This window comes from Camellia sinensis, chromosome 6 (assembly GCF_055761805.1).
Source record: "Camellia sinensis isolate YWXY chromosome 6, ASM5576180v1, whole genome shotgun sequence".
Lineage (NCBI taxonomy): Eukaryota > Viridiplantae > Streptophyta > Magnoliopsida > Ericales > Theaceae > Camellia > Camellia sinensis.
The window spans coordinates 157,845,345-157,860,919 of record NC_138966.1 but is presented as its reverse complement, the minus strand read 5'-3'; positions in this window follow the sequence as shown (position 1 = coordinate 157,860,919).

The following is a 15,575-nucleotide window of genomic DNA, read 5'->3' as shown; positions in this document are numbered from 1 at the left end:
AAATATCTTCTAACACATCGTGGTTCTCACTGTTGTGTTCATTTTGACCTTGAATGCTCCTAGTTTTCATGAGTGCTTCTAGAGAATATAGCCTTTTTATTCTCATAAAATCGGCCCCAGTTCGAAACTCATATAGGTGATTCTTATTGTGAGTATCTCCTTATACTCGTCTTGATTTTTATGCCTAAACCAAGATATAAGTAATTATTAAAAGCAAAGCTTATTCTTATACCCATACAGGCAACACATGTTATAGATACCACTCTCACCATAGGAATGGGTAAGGAATTTTAATCCCTTGGTGATTTCTGGCGAGCCACACATAACTTAGTTGTCCCTTTGAACTTAGTTCTTGGGATCTCCATTTATAGAAGTAGGGTTACCATTATGATGACTCTTATGTAATAGGCATTAATCCCATCCCCTTCGATGAACTATACACTTGCTCTTTTGTCAAATCTTTTGTTAACGGATCTGCAATATTCTCTTTAGATTTTATATAATCTATTGAGCTTATTCCATTTGAGAGCAATTGCCTTACGGTATTATGTCGACGATGAATATGTCGTGACTTACCGTTATACATATGATTCTGTGCCCTACCTACTGCAGATTGACTATCACAATGAATGCAAATAGCTGGCACAGGTTTTGGCCACCTTGGAATGTCTTCTAAGAAGTGACTAAGCCATTCTGCTTCTTCTCCTGCTTTGTCTAAAACAATGAACTCAGATTCCATTGTGGATCATGCGATGCACGTTTGTTTCATGGATTTCCAAGAAACAGCAGCGCCTCCTAGAGTAAAAACATATCCACTAGTGGATTTTGAATCTTTAGTATCTGATATCCAATTGGCATCACAATAACCTTCGAGTACTGCTGGATATCGAGTAAAGTTCAAACCATGATCACGGGTAAGTCTTAGATATCTAAGAACCCGAATGATCGCTTTCCAATGATCTTCTCCGGGGTTACTAGTGTACCTACTCAATTTACTAACAGCATAAGCTATATTAGGATGAGTTCAATTCATTAAGTACATTAAGCTTCTAATGATTTGAGAGTATTTTAACTGAGACACCGCATCACCTTTATTTTTCGATAAATAAAGACTAATGTCTACAGGTATTCTAGCTAAATTCATATCATCCTTGATACATTTACCAAGAATTTTCTCAATATAATGTGATTGAGATAACGCATATTCATCACATGTTTTAGTAATTTTCATTCCTAATATAACATCTGTGACCCTCATATCTTTCATATCAAATCTTTTGTTAAGCATTCGCTTAGTTGATTTGATTATGTTTTGACTGCTTCCAATGATAGGCATGTCATCCACATAAAGACAAACTATGACATATCCTTGGTCAGTGTTTTTAACATAGACGCACTTGTCATATTCGTTTATCTTAAATCCATTAGTAAGCATTGCATGATCAAATTTTTCATGCCATTGCTTAGATACTTGTTTTAATCCATAAAGAGATTTTACAAGCCTAAAACTATTTTTACTTAACAAAGAGCCAGAAACCAAATTCTTTCAGATGTCAGGTACATGCAGTACGTTGTTGAGAGTAAGTTCTTTCCCTGATGTCATCTTCAAGATTACCTTTCCTTGTCCAGCCACAGTAGAAGTAGAAGAATTTCCCACGAAAAGTTATTCACCATTTGCAGCCTCATTGTAAGTTGTGAACATCTTCTTGTCCGCACAAATATGACGAGTTTCCCTAGTGTCAACCCACCATTCCTTGGGATTTCCAACCAAATTAGCCTCAGACACCATAGTAGAGAGGTTGATGTCATTCACCCCGTCAGAAATGTAATGTAATTCTGTCACATTGGCCTGATTGGTGGTCTTCTTGCTTGTACTTCCGTGATCCTTCTTAGGGTGGAGCCAGTCAGAAGTTCGATATCTAGTCTTGGCATAGTTATAGCATTTTCCTTTAAACTTCTTGTTGCCATTGTTGTCACCTTGTTTAGGACCATCTCCAGTAAACTTCATCTTTTTATTATGTGGTTTATGAACTTGTTCAACCACATTAGCCTTGGACTTTATGGGATTTTTCCCATTCCACTTTTCAGCCTTTCGGTTATCTTCCTCAATTCTCAATCTTACAATCAACTCATCCATGGTCATATATTTGCGTTTATGTTTTAAATAATTTTTGAAATATTTCCAAGCCGATGGTAACTTTTCCACTAAAGCAACGACTTGGAAAGACTCGCTAAGAGACATACCTTCAGAATGAATATCATGCAAAATTATTTGAAAATTTTGAACTTGAGAAATTACCGTTTGGAAGTCTACCATAACAAACTCCAGTACTGACAACAAATTTCTTCGTGTCGGCATCCTCTATCTTGTATTTCTTCTCTAGAGAATCCCATAATTCTTTTGCTGACTTCAGAGGGTTGTAAACATTATACAACATGTTGTCAAGGCCATTAAGGATGTAGTTTCTGCACAGGAAATCAGAATGCTTCCAAGCATCTACAGTGGCAACAACTTGCTGATCACTTTCATCCTCTCTCAGTACTAGAGCCTCTTTACAGAGAAACCGAGCCAAATTTAGAGTTGTAAGATAGAACATCATTTTTTGCTGCCATCTCTTAATCTCTGTGCCATTAATTTTTCCCGTTTTTCCCCATGATTTATAGGCACTTGGACATGATTCTGGATAGGAACCGGAGTCAGTGTTACAATTGGAGTACCACTTCTAGTTACAGTTTCAGTTGCAATAGCCATAATATCTGATTACAAAAATCAGTAAAAACCAAAACACAAATTAATTTTCTAATTACTAAAACCAGAAAATAAATTATAACACAAAATAATTTTATTTTCCTTCTTACCAAAACTAGAAAAATAAAATACCACGATAATTTTCTGTAACACAAATTAATATTATACAATTGTTAATGACACCAGTATATTACTACTAGTTGTCAAATAAAATAGACAGTATATTACTACCATCTGTCAAACAATATATTACTACTATTTGTTTTCCAACCAGAATATCACTTTGTGAAAACACAAAAAATTAAATACAATGAAGGCACCAAAAAATGATCTGTCTTAAGATTATTGGACAATCTTCACTGTATTTAAATAAATAAATTTTGTTTGTGTACTAAACTACAAACAGAGTACAAAAGAAAAATAGAAAATGAGAGATAATGTTTGATCACAAAAATCAAACTAAAAATAAAATTAAATAAATAAAAACATATTTTATTTTGTTACAAAATAAAATCAAAATCTGATATAAATAAATAAAAATAGAAAATAAATAAACAACTTATTTGATTAAATTCTTGAACAATATTCTGATCAAGTCCAGTGTTTGACACTGTGTTCTTAAGACCGATTCGTCCTCTCTACGGTACTTTCAGAATATGAACATTTATCTCCCAAGATAAAATGATCAATCAACGAAAAATAGCAGCACTACAAATTCTTCCTACAATAACCACACTAAGTGTTTATACTCTTTCTTACATAAATTTAGATGCAGCAATATGTAAAGAATAGTTGCAGAATTATATGGACAAAAATTGCATATGAAAGCATCAAATGAGGGCTGCCTATTTATAGATGGATTGGTTGTTTTTCATTTTGAACTCAATAGGTGCAATACCTGTTCGGACAGATCAACAGATCTGGTTTGAATTTCAAACAGATAAAACTATTTTGGGTTTGAATCTAGACAGATTCAGATCTGTTGGCCAGTGAACCTATACAAAACAAATTCTGAAGAGGTGCAACAATTTTTTGAATTCAAAAATTTAAATTTAAATTAGACAGATTTTATTTTACCAAAAAATAAAATTAAATTCAAATGTTTTTTGTCCAAAAAGATTAGTATTGGGCCGGACAAGTCCAACCCAGACAGACGACAGCAGCAGCAGACGTGTGGTGATTTTTGGGTCCAATGGGTCTAGTCCATTTTGCCCATAACCTCCCTCTCTACAAAACTTAGGTGCCCTTTAGAGCCTACCCCAAGTTCCAATCCTATGCCTTATAAACTCACTCAAAACTTCCCATCAAATCAATGTGGGACAAGCCATTATACAAACCTTAAGGAATTTCCACCAAAACTCCATTTTCATGGTGCTCACTTTGGCTTCAATTTGCTATTCACCCGATAATGGTTTTGAATAACCAAATATACCACGTGAATCACAACACGGCATAGAACGCGTTACCACTTTAACCTGCCAACTTTGGCGCACAAGTCCCACCTAAAAAATAATTCAAAGTTTGGAAAAAATTATGTTTTCCAGAATTTCCAAAACCATTTTCTAACACTTTTTTCCTGGGAAAGAAAATAGTGGGAAACTTCACCAAGTTTCTAAGAAGTGGAGAGAAAAACACACTTGGCCCATTGAAAATAATTGTTGGGGTTGGAAAAGTGTGTGTGTAGGCGTTTTTTTTTTCTTTTGAAAGAAAAATAGCGCGAAACTTCACCCAAGTTTTTAAGAATTAGATGTAAAATAACACTGGACCCATTAAAATGCATAAATGTGGGTGAAAATAGTGCTTTTCCCGTGGTGTTAACAACACAGTTGCATTCCAATTTATGAATTTGAAATGAAAGAATTCAACATTATTATTTTTGGAATTTATGAGTTTTATCATAATGGATGATTATGACGGATTTAATAATAATACAAAGGTAGTTATTTGAAATCATTAGTACTATGAATATCATAATTGTACAAAAATTAACTAATAAGGTTAACTCAGTTTGCCAATAACGACCCTGTTTGGCAAGTGAATTTTTGGCTTTTTTTAAGCTAAAATTTACACACATAAAAAAAAAAGAAGCTAAAATAGTCAATAATACAAAATATCACATTAAATTCATAATCATGTCACTTTTTTTCTCACAAATATTACATCCAACTACAAAAAAAAAAAAAAAAATCCAACCATCTTTCCAAACATACTAAAATAGCTAAAATCTAAAATAACATACTAAAATAGTCATCTTTCCAAACGAGACCAATGTTTGTACACTTCTAGCTAGAAGGTTAGGAGCTAATCTTTGCTAAAGCCAAAAATTGATAATTTCTTTCTTATTATGGGAACTAGTATAATACCCGTGCTATGCACGGGTTAAAATAAATATTTTAAAATTATTTTTAAAATTAAATTATAACAAAAACTTTATTTATAATATAAAATAAAATTTATTTAACATTAATTAGTTCCATATAATAATTATATTTACGATAAAACATAAATATATTTCGTTGTGATGAATTTCATAATTTTAGTTTTTCAATTTACCAATTATCTCATATCTGTTATGTAAAATCAATTACCTTATCAATAAATCAAAATTGAAGAATAAAAACAATAGAAAAAAAAAATAGAGTATCAGTGACCCTAATCTTCAACCCACTCCTCAAATAAGATTTCGATGATTTCGATCCTGCTAGGCAGCTAGGTATAACCGCTAAAACAGTTTCATTAAATATTAGTTAATTATGCTTACTAATATTTTAGATGTTAGACCATTTGAACATTTTGCAAACCCTAGAGCCATTTTCTTAATTTGAACTTGTGCGGGGAGCAAATATTCAGGCAAGCCCACACTCCTTTCTTCCAAGCTCCGTTTCTGTCCGATCACCTGCATGCACAACAGCAGTGAGCTACCCGGCGGTGTGTGGCCAGAAAACCCCTCCGACGATCAAGTCAGACACACACACAGGGACAGAGAGAGAGAGAGAGAGAGGACTGAGTTGAGTGTAAGTATTTTTTTTTACCAAATGTTTGTCTTTTCAGCATGGGGGGCACAGACTTGCTTATATACCTTATGTGCCCCAAATCTACTCCCAGTGATATCTCGACACATGGTTCTGCTATCCCATCTATCAGCACAAGTCTTGCTGAACATCACCTAACCCGACTGCCAGCCCACTCTACTGGGAGCTCGGCAGCCGGGCTGAATCTTCTCGGCTGTCGATCGAGCTAACGGTGCGCGTCTTCTCGACCGGGCTAACGGTGCGCGCCTTTGACCGAGCAACGCAAGTTGCACGGTTATCACCTGCGCAGATCCAAGTGGCTCGATCCATCTCTGAGCAGCCCCAACTCCGGGAAAATCCAAAGTTATCGCGTCCCAACGCACCATTGGGCCTCCAATTTGCTCGGCCTCTAACTCGGCCCATACCCGGCTCATAATTCTCCCTCTCAATTGCCCCTTAATTCCGTCCGCACAAGCGTGACCGGGATTACCAATTCTAACCGGGGTAACACTTCCTTGGTCCTCAGTTTGCAATACGGTGACCGGGCTACTTGACATGCCTGTCTTCAAAACTTGCCCAGTCGATGCCTCGATTCACTATCCTGTCTCTTCAGTACTGACGCCGCCGTCAATAGGGACACCTGTCGTGGGTTGATTGGCCTCGAGCAGCCAAACATCACGTCCGTTCAGATACAAATTTTTGGCGGTCTTATTCATCTCTATAAACATATTGAACCTTCTTTCATTTCAACCTTACCGACTCTCTCTCCTCCTTGTCGACCCAGAGCTTCTGCCTTCGCTTGCTTGCCATTGACGAAGAAGAAGACTTTGCCCTCTCCTGGTAAGTTCTTCGAGCCCTTGTTATTACTGTTTTCGTTTCATATTTTTCTTCTTTATAGCACCAAATCCGTAGGTTTAGGGCCTCCCCCACCCAAAACCTTCAATGCCCCTTAGTTTCTTCACTGTTCTTCAATTTCCCTGATGAACAATGAAGATCTGGGGCAAACCGGGCTCCAGATCTTCATTCGATCCAAAAAATCACTCAAACCGAGCAAATCTTTAGTTTGTCCCCACCTTAGGAGAAACCGGGGTAGCAAAAAGGACTTGGCCACTCGATCGGGCTAATCTCTAGTTCGCTCGGGCGACCAAGCTCCTTGGCTAACATTTACGACCGAGGTGGTTTGGCACAATCCACGACCGAGCTCAACTCTAGCTCGTTTTGCGCGACCGCGCTCCCACTTACAATTACCCTCCGTTTTCCTACAGAGTCCAAGGGGACCAAAGACCAATCCTGAGGCTCTCAAGGACCGAGCAGCCATTAATTCCCAGCCTGTGCCAAACCACCTCAGCCAAGCTAGATTAGTCAGTCAAACATGGGAAAATTCCACTTCCTTGTGGACACACCTGCTACCTTGGCTGCCTTCAGGGAAGAATACGGTATCCCGGCAGACGTCCACATAGAGCTCGCCGAGATGGAAACAACCCCTTGGGGCAGGCTTGACCAATGCCCCTTCACCATGCTGTTAGTAATTGAAGGAGGCCTCCGCTTCCCGGTCAACCCTCTGATGACCGAATTTCTACGCCGCACCGGGCTAGCACCCACCCAGGTTTCGACCAACACCTACCGAATAATCAATGGCGTGCACAAGCTAAACAACCGGCTAGGAACAAACTTAGGTTTAGCCGAGATACTACGACAATACACCCTTGGGCACACCGGTGACGGCCTGGCCTATTATTTAAAAATAAGACCAGGCAAAGAGAAGATAGTAACCGGCACCCCGAACAAGGACTTACATGATGACGACTTCTTCTGGGTGTCTGGCAATTATGAAACAGCCGACGTACCGGGCTGGTTGATTAGCAAGAACTTTGGTTCCATATGTAAGCCATGCTAATTTGCTCGGTTAAGTCCCTGCCTTCAACATTCTGTACTTATTATTTTCCTGTTTCTTTTGCAGCAATTCAAGCCTTGCAATCCAACTACCAATATCCCAACGTTGAATCCATCCGAACCGTGCTTCGTTACAGCCACCGGGATTGTAACGAGTTGCTCAGCTGCACTCCAACCTACAGATACTCAGCTCCATGCCGGAGCAAAGTTACAGACTTTCTCCGTGCTCCAACACCTCCTCCGGACCCAACTCTACCGGACGTGCCACTAATCCAGCTGATCGAAGAACAAGAGATGGCAAAACGAAGCCGCATCAAGAACCTCCTAACAGCCACCTCAGCCGAGATACCGAGCATCATCACCCACTCTCCTGCAGCCGGTCAATCTAGTGGCCCCGTGGTTGCCTTGGCGTCTCCAGCCGCCGGGCAGGACAGACAAGAGACTCGCCGGGCTGGAAAAAGACCTCGCGCAGATCCAATTGCCGAGCTAACTACCGAGCAACCCACCGATACCGTCGACCCAACACCTCCGTGGCGACCACAGCTGAAGCACCGGGGTAAAGACATCCCGGCTAATGCTTCAGTCAAGGGCAACAAGGAGCACTTGCTCGCCTTCGACCTTTCAAAAGCCCTTCTGCTGCCGAGCAACGTGGTGGGCAGCGACCACGTCCCTGACACCCAGTTGCTGAAATCAGTCGTGAAGTCCACGACCAGGGTAAGAATCTCAATCTTCTACTGAAATGTTACAAGTGTTTGCGCGATTTCTTCTCTGATCGAACTTTCTTCTTGCAGGCCATCCAGAAGCAACACTTGGTCACGGAGCAAATCCATCGACTTCGGCAGAAGGCGAATGATACTGCCGACCAAGTGCAGAGCCTTCAAACCGAGCTGGGCCGAGCAAAATCTTCTCTGTAAATTGCCAACGCAGACAACAATAGGTTGCTCGGCCAGCTTGATGAAGCCGAGAAGAAGAGGGATGAGCTCCAGGCCGAGCTGGATGCGCTCAAGAAGTTAAGGGAGAAGGAATGCGAGGATGCCAACACTGCCGGCTTCAAGGAAGCCGAGGACAACTATAAGAAGCAGGTCTTCGCTACTCAAGACATTTACTTCAAAGCGGGCTGGAAGTCAGCTTGCGAACATCTCGGTTAAGGTCCTGACACCGATGTGTTTGCCACTCCCCCGACTGCCTTCCTACCGGTCTACCTCGTGCCCTATGCCAACGACGTCTTTAGCGCATTGCAAGCTGAGGCCGAGGAAGAGCTTGCCAAAGAAACCGAGGTCAATGCCGAGAAGGGAAGCGGCCAGGAGCAGCCTGGAGAAACTGAAACCGGTTTCCAAGAGCGAACAACGGTCGACCTGGAAGCAGCTGATGACGAATTCTCCAATCTTTCCCCCCTTGTGTAGTTTTTTCCCTTTTTTTTTTTTGTTTTTTGCTTTGCACATGTAATCGGGCTCTCTGCCCCTCCTTTTGTACTTCTTTTTAATTAATGAAAAAGATCTAGTTTTACCAAGTGTTTGCATGGTCCTAGAGCTGAGTAACTTCAACCAGACAAAATATGTTGGCAAGACAAATTTCATTAATTAACTCATATAACCGGAATAAATCATCTCGGTAGTACACCCAGAGTTGAGAAAAACTTCAAGTCTTTCAACCGGAGTGAACATCTCGGTTGAGAATACCTAAGTTGAACAAAACATCAACTTTTCGACCGGACTAATCATCTCGGTTGAGAGTACCTAAGTTGAACAAAACATCAACTTTGCAACCGTACTAATCATCTCGGTTGAGAGTACCTAAGTTGAACAAACCTCAACTCTTTCAATCGGAGTGAACATCTCGGTTGAGAATACCTAAGTTGAACAAAACATCAACTTTTCAACCGGACTAATCATCTCGGTTAAGAGTACCTAAGTTGAACAAAACATCAACCCCTTCAACCGGAGTAAACATCTCGGTCGAGAATACCTAAGTTGAACAAAACATCAACTCTTTCAACCAGAGTAACATCTCGGTCGAGAATACCTAAGTTGAACAAAACATCAACTTCTTCAACCGGAATGAACATCTCGGTTGAGAATACCTAAGTTGAACAAAACATCAACTCCTTCAACCGGAATAAACATCTCGGTTGAGAATACGCAAAACTCAAAGCAACAAAAAATGCCAAGGCAAAGATGAGTCACTTCTATACATTGACAAAAATGAATATTACATGAAGTGTAAGGCAAAAAAAAATTTCTTTGCACAAAAAAGAGGGCAAAAGCTAGAAATAATACAACTTGAGGTTGGCTGCATTACATGGCTGGGGTATTCCTCTACCATCCAAGTCTTCCAAGTGATATGCCCCCTTGCCCGCCAGACCGGTTATCTTGTAGGGTCCTTCCCAATTTGCCCCTAGTTTGCCTTCGCTTGGCACCAGGGTATTGCCCATGACCTTCTGCAAGACCCAATCACCCACTTTGAACGGTCTGGGGTGCACGGATTTGTTGTATTTCCTTGAAAGTTCTTGTTGGTAGGCGGCCACATGGATAAGAGACTTTTCCCGGCGTTCTTCCACTAGGTCCAATTCCAAGGCCATGGCTTCAGCGTTCAGCTTGGGCTCAAAACTTTCACTTCTGAGGGTGGGCATACCAACTTCCAAAGGGATGACCGCCTCCATGCCATATGCCAAAGCAAAAGGAGTTTTCCTGGTAGATCGCCGCGAGGTTGTTCGGTATGCCCAAAGGACACTGGGGAGTTCCTCAGCCCACTTTCCTTTGGCTTTCTCAAACCTCTTCTTCAGTCCATCAAGAATGGTCTTGTTCGAAGCCTCGGCTTGACCGTTGGACTGCGGGAAAGCTGGAGTAGAGTTGTAGAATTCGATCTTCAAATCTTCACAAAACCCTTTGAATAGGCGACCGTCGAACTGGGTGCCGTTATCAGAGATCAGAATTTTGGGGATGGCAAACCACGTGACCACGTTCTGCCAGACAAACCGCTTCACGTCTTTCTCCTTGATTGTTGCCAAAGGCTCCGCTTCAACCCATTTGGTGAAGTAGTCTGTGGCCGCGATGAAGAACTTTCGGTTGCCTGGTGCTGTTGGGAGCGGCCCCACTATATCTAGCCCCCACATCGCGAAGGGCCAAGGGCTAGTGAGGGGAAGGAGTGCCCTGGCCGGCTGGTGGATCTGGTGGGCAAATTTCTGGCATTTCTCACACTTGTGAACATATTTCTAGGCGTCGGCTTGCATGCACGGTCACCAGTAGCCTTGCGAAATAGCTTGGTAGGCCAAGGACCTGCCCTCTATATGACTGCCACAAATGCCTTCGTGTATCTTGCAAAGGAAGGCTTTTACGCTGCTAGGGTGCACACACTTCAGGTAGGGGCCGGTGAAAGACTTCTTGTATAAAACGCCTGATGGAGAGAGCCAAAACCGCTCAGACTTCACCCGCACTTTATGCGCTTCTTTCTTGTTGGCTGGAAGGGTCCGTTCTTTGAGAAAGAGGATTATGGGGTCCATCCAAGAAGGACCTAGCTCGGGACAGAGTACTTCTGTCTGCCTGGCTTCCTCAATGTTGGGCCTCGGAAGGAATTCAATCAAAAGAGGGTTGGAAGATGTGCTGTCCACCATAGAAGCAAGGCCGGCCAACTTAGCTGCTCGGCCGTTTTCTTCTCGGCCAATCTGTTGGACCCTGATCGCCTAAAATTGCTTGATGTGGTCTCTGACCAGAGCTTGGTACTTCATCATTCTGTCATCCTTTGCCTCGTAAACCCCAGAAACTTGGTTAACCACAAGCTGGGAATCACTGTAAACCATTAGTTCGGATGCTTGCATCTGAAGCGCGCTCTTGAGACTGGCCAATAGCGCCTCGTACTCAGCCTCATTGTTGCATGCTGGGAAGCCAAGGGTGATAGAATGTTCAATAGTCAGTCCGTCTGGTGAAATCAGGACTATACCCAGCCCGGCACCGTAACGGTTCGAGGCTACATCAACAAAACGTTTCCACATTCTGAGGGGTCCTGAGAAGCTTGAAGGTTGATGGGATCACGGTTGCTCGGCTGTTCGGCTTTCGGTCCCGGGCTGAGTGTTTCCACTTCAGCCCCCCTTGGTGATTCGGCGCCGGACTCAGCAAGTTGATCCACAATGCTTAAGTCCGTAGGCGAATCGCCAGGTTGTGGTATTATGCCGACCGCAGGCTCTGGGCTAAGTGGTTCCATTTCTTCCCATCGTGGTGATGTGGTGTCGGACAAAGCGGGTTGGTCAGTGGCAGCCAACTTCGCCATCGCATCACCAGGTTGTAGTACTGTATTAACTGAAGGGGCTTCGGCGGGGCGCGCAAGCTCCGCATCGCCAATGCCGCCAAGCTGTGGTATTTCGGACGAGCTTGCATTCATTTCTTCATCTGCCACAGCAATATCAACCGGGCATGCCGGATGAGTTCGAGGTGAGAATTCAACAACGAAATCAGCCAGAGTCTAGGCTTTTATGGCTATGCGCGGCTGGAATTTCACATCAAACTGTCCCAATTCGACCGCCCACTTAAGAATTCGACCGGAGAAGTCTGTCCGTTCGAACAAAGCTTTGAGAGGGAACTCGGTCAAAACGATGATGGTATGGGTATGGAAATAGTGTGCCAACTTCCTTGAAGCCATCATCAATGCTAACGCAAGTTTTTCCAGCGGCAAGTACCTCGACTCTGCCGGTAGCAAGGTTTTGCTGACGTAGAAGATGGGTAGATGTTTGATTCCTTCCGACCAAACAAGCACTGCACTGACTGCATGCTGCAATACGGCCAGATAAAGGTAAAGTTCTTCTCCAAGTTTTAGTGTGACCAACAACGGCGCGGAAGACAAATACTCCTTGAGCTCGGCCAAAGCCCGGTCACACTCTTCATCCCATGAGAACTTTGATTTCAAGGCTTGAAAAAAAGGGCGGCAGCGATTTGATGACCGAGTTATAAATCGGTTAAGCGCGGCGGCCATTTCAGCCAGATGCTGCACATCCTTAGCTGAGCTAGGCTGTTTTAGCTCTTGCACAGCTCGGATTTGTGTAGGGTCTGCTTCGATACCTTGGTTCGTGACTAGGAAACCCAAAAAATTTTCGGATCCCATGCCAAAGGCACACTTAGACGCATTCAGGCGTAGCTTGTGCTTTTTGAGAATGGCGAACATTTTGGCCAAATCGGACAAATGGTCTGCTTGATACCTGCTCCTAACCACCATATCGTCAATATAAGCCTCCATTGTCCGGCCTAGCAGAGGAGCGAACATCTTGGTCACCATCCTTTGAAAAGTTGCCCCGGCGTTCTTCAAACCAAAAGGCATGACTCGGTAGCAGAATAGTCCCCTTGGTGTAGTAAACGAGGTGGTCTCTCGGTCGGGCCCATGCATGGCAATCTGATGGTAGCCGCGGTAGGCATCCAAGAAACTAAGCCTGTTATGTCCAGCCGTTAAGTCCACAAGCTGGTCTATTCTAGGCAAAGGGAAGCTGTCTTTTGGACAAGCTCGGTTGACGATCTTGTAGTCAACGCAAACTCGCCACTTCCCATTCTTCTTGGGCACCATGACCGTATTTGAAATCCACCGAGGGTAGTGCACTTCCTGAATTGCTCGCGCCTCAAGCAAGTTCTTCACTTCCTCCGCAACTACCTCGGTGTGATGCAGCGCCGATCTCCTTGTGCGCTGAATGACCGGCTTTGCTCCGGGGAAGACATTGAGATGATCGCATATAAAACTTGGATCGAAACTGGGCATGTCGTAAGGTGACCATGCGAAGACTTCGATATTGGCCATCAAAAATTCAACCATATCGGTCCTTTCTTGGGCTGTAAGGCTTGAGCCGAGCAAGAAGAACTTGTCCGGATGCTCTGTATTGATGTGCACTTCCACCAATTCCTCTACAGCTTTGTCCTCGGCCTTGGTGCCCACATCGTCAAGGACTCCCCGGTCTTCCGGTCCCTCAATCATTTGAACGAAGCCTTTGGCAGCTTGGCTCCCGTTGACCGCCATGAAGCATTGCTTCGACATGACTTGATCGCCCCAAATCTCCTCGATTGCCCCCATAACCGAGGGAAATCTCATCACGTGGTGATAGGTTGACGCTACGGCTTGCATAGCGTGAAGCCATCCCCTTCCAAGGATCAAATTATAAGTGGATGGCACTTGCAACACCCAGAACTCCACTTGTTTGACAACGGACCCCGCTTTGACCGGCAGGATAATCTTTCCCGAAGGCCACTCCGGTTGTGAGTTGAAACCAACCAGTGGCGAAGTTGCCAGGGCCAAATCTGTATCCCGGAGCTTGAGCTGTTTGAAAGCGTCGTAGTACATGATCTCGACCGAGCTTACCTGATCGATCAAGATCCGTTTGACATCAAATTCTTTGATGCAGAGTGTTACCACTAGGGCATCGTTGTGCGGCGTCTAAATGCGCTCTAGGTCTCTTGAGAAGAAACTGATCACGTCTTTCTCTTCGGTCTTCCCCCTTTTGATTACAGGTTGAACCGACAGAACTTCCCTCATGTGTTCTACCTTCTTGATCATTCCTCGGAGCTCGCATGCATGCGCTGGTTCCACTATGCCGTGGATGGCATTAATAACCCCTTGGGGAGGCGCATCTCGGTCATCCGGTCCCTGCGGATCAACCGGAGCTTGATTGGCCTTCACGCCGCCATCAATGTAAAGGTCCAAGTGTCCGGCTGCGACTAGCTCTTCCAAGTGTTGCCTCAAAGGCAAACAATCCTCTATCCGATGGCCTCGCTCCCAGTGAAACGTGCAACGGTACTGCGGATTGAAGCCCTTCTGTCCGTCGCCTAACTTAGCAGGAAACCGGACATACTCCTCGTCACGGATTTCACTAAGTATGCGATAGATTGGAATCTTAAAGACCGTAGTGATGCCTGTCCTAGCTTTCAACCTTCTATTAGCATCGGCTACGTCATCCCGGGGGTAGTCATCCCGGTCATTCCGACGTCCCCTACCGCGGTTCTTGCGAATAGTGCCACGGTCCGATTCCTCAGCGCGGTCGTTGGATCGGCCGAACTCCTGCCCGACAGCGTGCACTTTGCCAACTGACCGCTTGTCAATTGCAACCAGAGTTGCCTTTCCGGTAGTGTAGACACCCCATTTTTGACCGTCCTCAAGACTTGGACGTCACCGTTTGAACACTCGGTGATTATCCATGTCGTGTTCGTTTAGAGTTTCCGGAGGTTTTGGCTCGCGCGCCCTGCCTCAGGATCTCCGAACTTGACCGTTTAGTGTCTGGTTTCACACTGAACACTTGTGTTTTGCCTTGGAAGGGCAGGGAATTCCTTATGAGGCATCCCCACACACCACTGGCAGTGGCTGGAGGCCACCGGATGGCCTTTTTCTTCCATCGGCACTTTTGTTTGCCGGTCGGCACACTTTATTGCTGGTCGGCATAATTTGTTGCCGGTCGGCACTGTTTTTTGTCGAAATGGCATTTTTGGGCAGCCGACCACTGTTCATCCACTTTATGGAGATATTTTGTGCCAGCTGTGATAGCTGGCACCAACTTTTCCCCCCTCCATACACGTGTATGGAGGGATCTCCCTCTAAGCAAGCTTGTTGAATAAGCTTTGCAAGAGGGAGTCTTATAAGAGGAGAGTCTTCCTCTTTGATCTAGGTTAGCTTCTTGCAACCAAAAACCAGACCTTTGAGATATAGATACATATTATCTCTATACCTCCCCCTCTCTCCTCCTTTGTGTGTGTTTCTTAGCTCAAAAGGTGGTTTTTACCTTACTTTTGCACCATTACACACACCATTACACCTTACTCTGAGATTGAGGGACTTGGGGGGTTGTTTCTTGAGTTTTTGGACTGGTTTTGATCCAAAGAAGGAGGCTAGACCATTTGTTCTTCAAAGGTTCTTCAAGGGTGAGCATTTTGATTTATATTCCCCAAACTTGCAATAGTTTTTTT